This window comes from Amia ocellicauda, unplaced genomic scaffold, assembly GCF_036373705.1.
Source record: "Amia ocellicauda isolate fAmiCal2 unplaced genomic scaffold, fAmiCal2.hap1 HAP1_SCAFFOLD_168, whole genome shotgun sequence".
NCBI lineage: Eukaryota > Metazoa > Chordata > Actinopteri > Amiiformes > Amiidae > Amia > Amia ocellicauda.
Window position 1 is genome coordinate 122,434 of NW_027102731.1, and position 6,000 is coordinate 128,433.

At 39.2% G+C, this 6,000-nt stretch overlaps 1 non-coding gene across 1 annotated transcript; it reads left to right on the forward strand.

Moving 5' to 3' along the window:
* The first annotated feature begins 2,207 nt into the window (after window positions 1-2,207).
* Window positions 2,208-2,322, forward strand: LOC136723818 (U5 spliceosomal RNA). The gene has a single exon (XR_010806780.1). It is a non-coding gene; the product is annotated as a U5 spliceosomal RNA (small nuclear RNA).
* Window positions 2,323-6,000: the final 3,678 nt, after the last annotated feature.

A 6,000-nucleotide genomic window follows, 5' to 3' on the forward strand; every position in this document is an offset into this window, starting at 1 on the left:
CCGGCAAGTCATCCAGGTCACAATAGAGGTCAAGCAGTGGGAGGAGGAAGACGTGGTGGTCAAAGGAATGGAAGGGGACATGCACCCCTTCTGAGAGGTGGTCGTGGGCCTCGTCATAGAGGAGGGCTTAGGCCTCACCAGAGAGGCAGCCATGGGCCTCATTTGAGAGGTGTTGGGGGAACGTGGTAGAGGACAAGGCCACGGACCAGACAGCGGCAGCAACAGCAAATAGTGTCCAGTGAAATCCGAGAAATAGTTGTAGAGCATGTTGTAAATCATGGCATGACCATGACTGAGGCAGCTACAATGATTCAATCAAACCTCAGAATCAACTCAGGATCAACTGTGGCCTCAATCATCAGAAATTTCCGTACTGAGAAGCGGCAAGTCTTCAGCATGCACTAAACATTAGGCTACTCTCAATTGTCAAATGACTGTATACTGCATACCAATGTGTAGCACAGAGTATAGTGTGCCTTTTGAAAGAAATGCAGACAGAGTGAAGCAGCTGATGACTGAGTATGTTCAGGTATGTTCAGTTTCAAGATGCCTCTTGTGAAAAATGGTTGTGAGAACCTGAACCTGAACACAGGGCTGATGGAAATTTAGAAGTACAGTAATCAATCCTTTGTTTTGCTTTTTACACTAAGCCAGGTGAGGAACACTGCAGTTGACATTTTACTGTAGTTTTGTTCTTTTTTGTAGCTAATTATTGTTGCATGGATTCAAAGAAACCTATGGTGTGATTTGATTGTATTGCATCAATACATTTCAGATTTTGTTCAATGATTCCACTGTGTCTGTAGTATTCTCTCTACTAGTCCTTTTACAGTGATGTATTTATGTGTAGTACCATAATGAAACATGTATCACATATTTTGTACTACAATATTTAATGATTGTACGAACAACTACACAGTGAAACTATCGGTATCTTCTGTGTGGGTGATCTAAATAAATGTTACTATGGTATTTCATGATAAATGAATTATTTGAACCAACAAGTCTGCAAGTGCAAGGTTTCTTTAAAGATATGAATGCACAATGCAATGTTTTGAACATTGGACAGCCTGTGTTACAAGTGATGACCGTTTTGAGTTTTGTGTCTAGAGTTTTGAAAAATGACATCAAGGTTCTGAAATTAGTGACAAAGTGATTGTAAAAAACTGTATATTCATCCTATTTAATGTGCTCTTTTAAAATGTACTTTTCTTTTTTATGTTGCCATTTCTGTTCTACCAATGTTTCAGTTGTTAGCCAAAGATTGACAGAGTACATCTCATACACACAGGCCAGACAGCAAGGATTTCTTTTTGAAATTCAATTACAAATGCTGCATGAACTCATCAATACGATTAGAGCTCCTGAAAGCAATATAACTAACTCACTCTACAGCATCTCATTAGCAGTGAAAAGAAACCAAGAAAGTTGGGACAGTCGACTGTTTACCACTATGTAACATCACCTTTTCTTTTAATAACACTTATTAAGCACTTGGGCACTGAAGGCACCTCTTGGTTAAGTTTAGCAAGCGGGATTTCCCCCCATTCATCCATTATGCATTTCCTCAGCTGCGCAACTGCACAGGGCCTTCGTTGTCTTCATTTGCACTTCATAGTGCGCCACACATTCTCAATTCGGAGACAGGTCAGGACTGCAGGCAGGCCATGCTAGCACCCGCACTCTCTGCCTACGCAACCATGCGCTTGTAATCTGGGCAGAATGTGGTTTGGCGTTATCCTGCTGAAAAATGCAGGGACGTCCCTGGAAAAGACGATGTCTGGATGGCAGCATATGTTGCTCCAAAATGTGTACATCTCTTTCTGCAAAAATGGTGCCCTCACAGATGTGCGAGTTACATGACAGACAGACACTCATACACACTGTCACACCCACACACACACACACACTTTCACAGACAGACACACGCACACACACTCACTTTCACACAGAGACAGACACACAAACACAGAGACAGACACACACACTTACAGACACACACACACACACACTCACTTTCACACAGAGACACACAAACACATACACTTTCACACAGACACACACACACATACATACATACATATATAAGGAAAAGAAACAATACATTTAAAAATCACAAAAAGATGTAATAAAGTACAGAAAATCTAAATGTAATAAAATGTGATCTTTAATACATACAAATATGTATGGCTGGTCGGATGCGTCTTGGACTCGGGTTCCTCTTCATTACGTATAATGCTTTTGCCTTTTGCTATAGCTTTCCGTGGAGGGGATCGTGGGTGAGTTTGTACCATTCTTGGGAGGCTCTGCCTTGTTGGGGCGGAGCTGTGATCCAGGTGAACAGCAGATCGGACATAGGTGGGCATGTGGGCGGAGGAGGAAGGCCGGTCAAGCAAATAAGCTTGCTAAGGTACGCAGCAGCAGCAAGCAGCCCCACCATCCAGTCAGCCAGCCAGTCTGGCTGGCAGTGACTGAGTGGTTGACAGACGGCAAGCAACGGAATGTACGTGCTCTGTGATGTCATAGGAGTCACCTGAGAGAGATGTTTGTGATGTCATCGCTGAGCTGGCTGGCTCTGTGTGTCTTGCTGGCTGTGTGTGTGTGTGTGAGAGAGAGAGAGACTTTTTGACTTTTATCAGACTTCATTGCCTGTTTGCAACACGCAATAATTCATACAAAAGAAAATAAATAAATAAATAAAAAATAGTGTTCCCCTTTGTTTGTCTCCCCCCAACAAGCATTAACTCCGCCACTGATCTGTACACTTTTAAAGAAAGCAACCCAATACACACAACAAAACAACCATCAAATACTAAACCCTATAAATGAATTACATAATAAAAACCAACTCCCCGTCATACAATTCACAAAGGGCATCATTAATACACCAGACCTGTTCAAAACTCTCCAAATCATTCATCAGCCTGTAATAGTTAAACTCTAGTCTGACTCTGCACTTGACCAGCATGGCAAACACTCTCACTGCATCCTCACTGCCCTCCCCACACACTCTGTTCTTCCTAGTCTTATAGACGGCCATTTTAGCCTGGCCCAGCAAGAAGTTTACCAGCTGGTCCACATGTTTGGTCTTTCTGGTGTATCGCGCCCCTAAAATAAAAACCTTTGTGTTAAAAATCAGGTTAAGATCAGTAAAAAGACGAGTTAAAAGACTAAAAATGGGTGACAACCGAGAGCAAGTGCTGAAACAGTGAAACACGGTCTCTCTCTGAGCACAGAATGGGCAGGCGTCGGACACAGCAGGGTTAAGAACAGTAATAAAAGAATTGACAGCAATAATGGTGTGTAACACCCTCCACTGCAGATTGCCAGCTCTCTTATTGAGGGGGGCTTGTACAGGCTTCTCCAGGCGGGCGCAGTGTCTTCCCCCAGCCCCAGCCTGTAAAGTAATTTTAGGAATCACAAAGAAACAGTTGAAAGTGCTAAATAAGTATTTTGATGCACCATATTAATTTAGGAAATTTACATGTTGTTTTTCATCAGCTTCTGTATCTGATGGCTCCACATCACTGGCTGGATTGACAGCAACGACACTCTAAAAAAAGAAGTGTTAAGTTTGAGCATTCAGGACTTGTTTTGAAGATCCTGAATATCACTGGTCCACAATTTATCTGTGAAACTATGGGTTAATCTCCATATACAAAATACCTTTCACACACACTTTAAATTTACAACTAAATTCACATGTTGATGTCTTTCGTCAGCTTCTGTATTTGATGGCTCAATATAACTGGTTGCATTAACAGCAACGGCACACTACAAGAAAATAACATTATATTTAAACATTCAGGACTGGTTTAGCATCACCTCGAATATCCCTAGCCCTTGAGGTCGATTGTTATTGTGGTCTTCAAGACCAGTGCTTCTCAACCTTAGTCCTGGAGGAGGCCCACTGTCTGCTGATTTTCATTACAACAACATTGTAGGTTATATCAGTGACTGTGGTCCTAAAGTACCCCTATGCCTGCTGTTTTTTTTCCAGTTGAGCTCTTAATTACCTAATTGGCTTAACTGAAACCATTTAACCCTTTTCCCAGGTCTTTGGTTGTTGATGAGTTACAAAGAGCTGGATTGTGGCCCGCCATGACTGGAAGTGAAGAACACTCACTCTAGGCCTTTAACTTAATGTTCATATGTAGGGGCCTATCCATCTGATTTGTTTTTGCACATTTATTAACAGAAAAATTGATGGTATGTGAAATCATCTGAGCTGAAAAATATAATGTTCCACCAATAATAAAATAAATGTATTAATTAAAATTATAGAGATAATAGAATGTTCACAGATTATTAGTTCAGAAAACAAAATATTTTTTTATATCTTAAATAGAATTAACACTCAAATCAGTTGTAGGGTAAACAAGGTCTATTTTTTGGATTGATTTTATAATTATACATGTATGGCTGCATGAAGCTTACCTGAGAATCTGATATTTTAGTAACTTTGTTGCTTCTTGTTGGGTAGTCCACGTTTGCCGCCGTTCTTTTTCTGTAAATGTAAATCAAAAGGCAATAATTACATACTGTAATTAAAATACAAAAAGTATAAACATTGTATTATTATTTTTTTATCCTGTTTCTCCATCTCGATGCTGTTCTTTTTGGAATTGCATATCTAGGTTTACTTAAATACTGTTTATAAGATTGTAAACTCATCATCCAAATTTCTTCATTTGCCAAACTTTATGTAGTGCGCTTGCAGTTTCAGAAGAAGAAAAAAAACTGTAACAGATGGGATATGTAGTACTTTATACTCGAGTGGTCTATGCGATTACACCCTGTTGGTGTTATTAAGAACGCCAAGTACCAGAATGCAGAGCGGGACTGTTTTTTGTGCCGTGACTTGTCGGGGGAAAAACGCGCAGAAAAAACGGACGAGAAGGTGAAGGTAGTATGGCGGTGATGCACGCGTTGGTGAAGTGGGAAAGCGGGGTCGACAAAGACTCTTACAGCGTGATTCCCACTGCTTGCTTTCGCAATTTTGATTTATTCAGCATTGCTGATGATGACGAAGAGACGACTCGAAACTTCAGAGCAGAGTGGAGAGACACGAACAAACCTCCAAAAGGTGGATGGCCTGTCCATGAAGCGCAGATCATTATGACTGGTAACAATGTTTATTTAAAAAAAAAAAACATTAAAGTCTTTACATGCTATTTGATATATACAATCACAGTATATTTGAAATGAATGTTTAAGTTTTTAATGTGTTGTACTTCTAACATACTCTTATAACATGGTAGGTGGTGGTGAGGGCGCTAAAAACTCGTCATACTTGACTGGCATTTGTAAGAACGATTTATTGTGTGTTGTGCTTTACAATAAAATCCCCCAAATCACAAAATAAATTAAACCAGATATAATTTAACTTCAGTTTTGATTCAGTGTTGGCTGTTCATCTTAATTTGTATGGTCAAAGCACAGTATTTTTATGACAAATAAATATAATCCCCAAATATCTGTGGACATAATGCAGGGTTTTATTTATTTTATTTTTATTTTAGGAAAAGAAGGCGAACTAAGAAGAAAACTTAATGACCTAACAAAAATGCCCTGTCCTAAAATGAAGAGAGTACCTAAACCAAACAAAAAACTTCAAATTTCAGATGATAGTGACCTTGATGAACCACAGTTACCGGTGAGATAATTACTGCAAATATTAAATAAATGTATTGCAGGATTGTTTTATTTAAATCATTTTCATATATATATATATATATATTCATTTTAAACTCTTTTCCTCTCTGAATACAGCACAAAATAAGAAAGAAAACCGATGGAGCTTCAAGAATTAGATCCCGTCATATTCTACAGACATTTAAAGAGTCCAGTGAAGTTGAGCTACAGCAAAAAGTTAAGCAGCTCGAAAAGGAAAACACTTAAAAAGACCTTACCTTGATAAATGTTATTCTTCAGTAATTTAGATTCCAGAGTAATGTATTATAGTTGATCATACTGAAGTAATCTAGAACCACAATACAG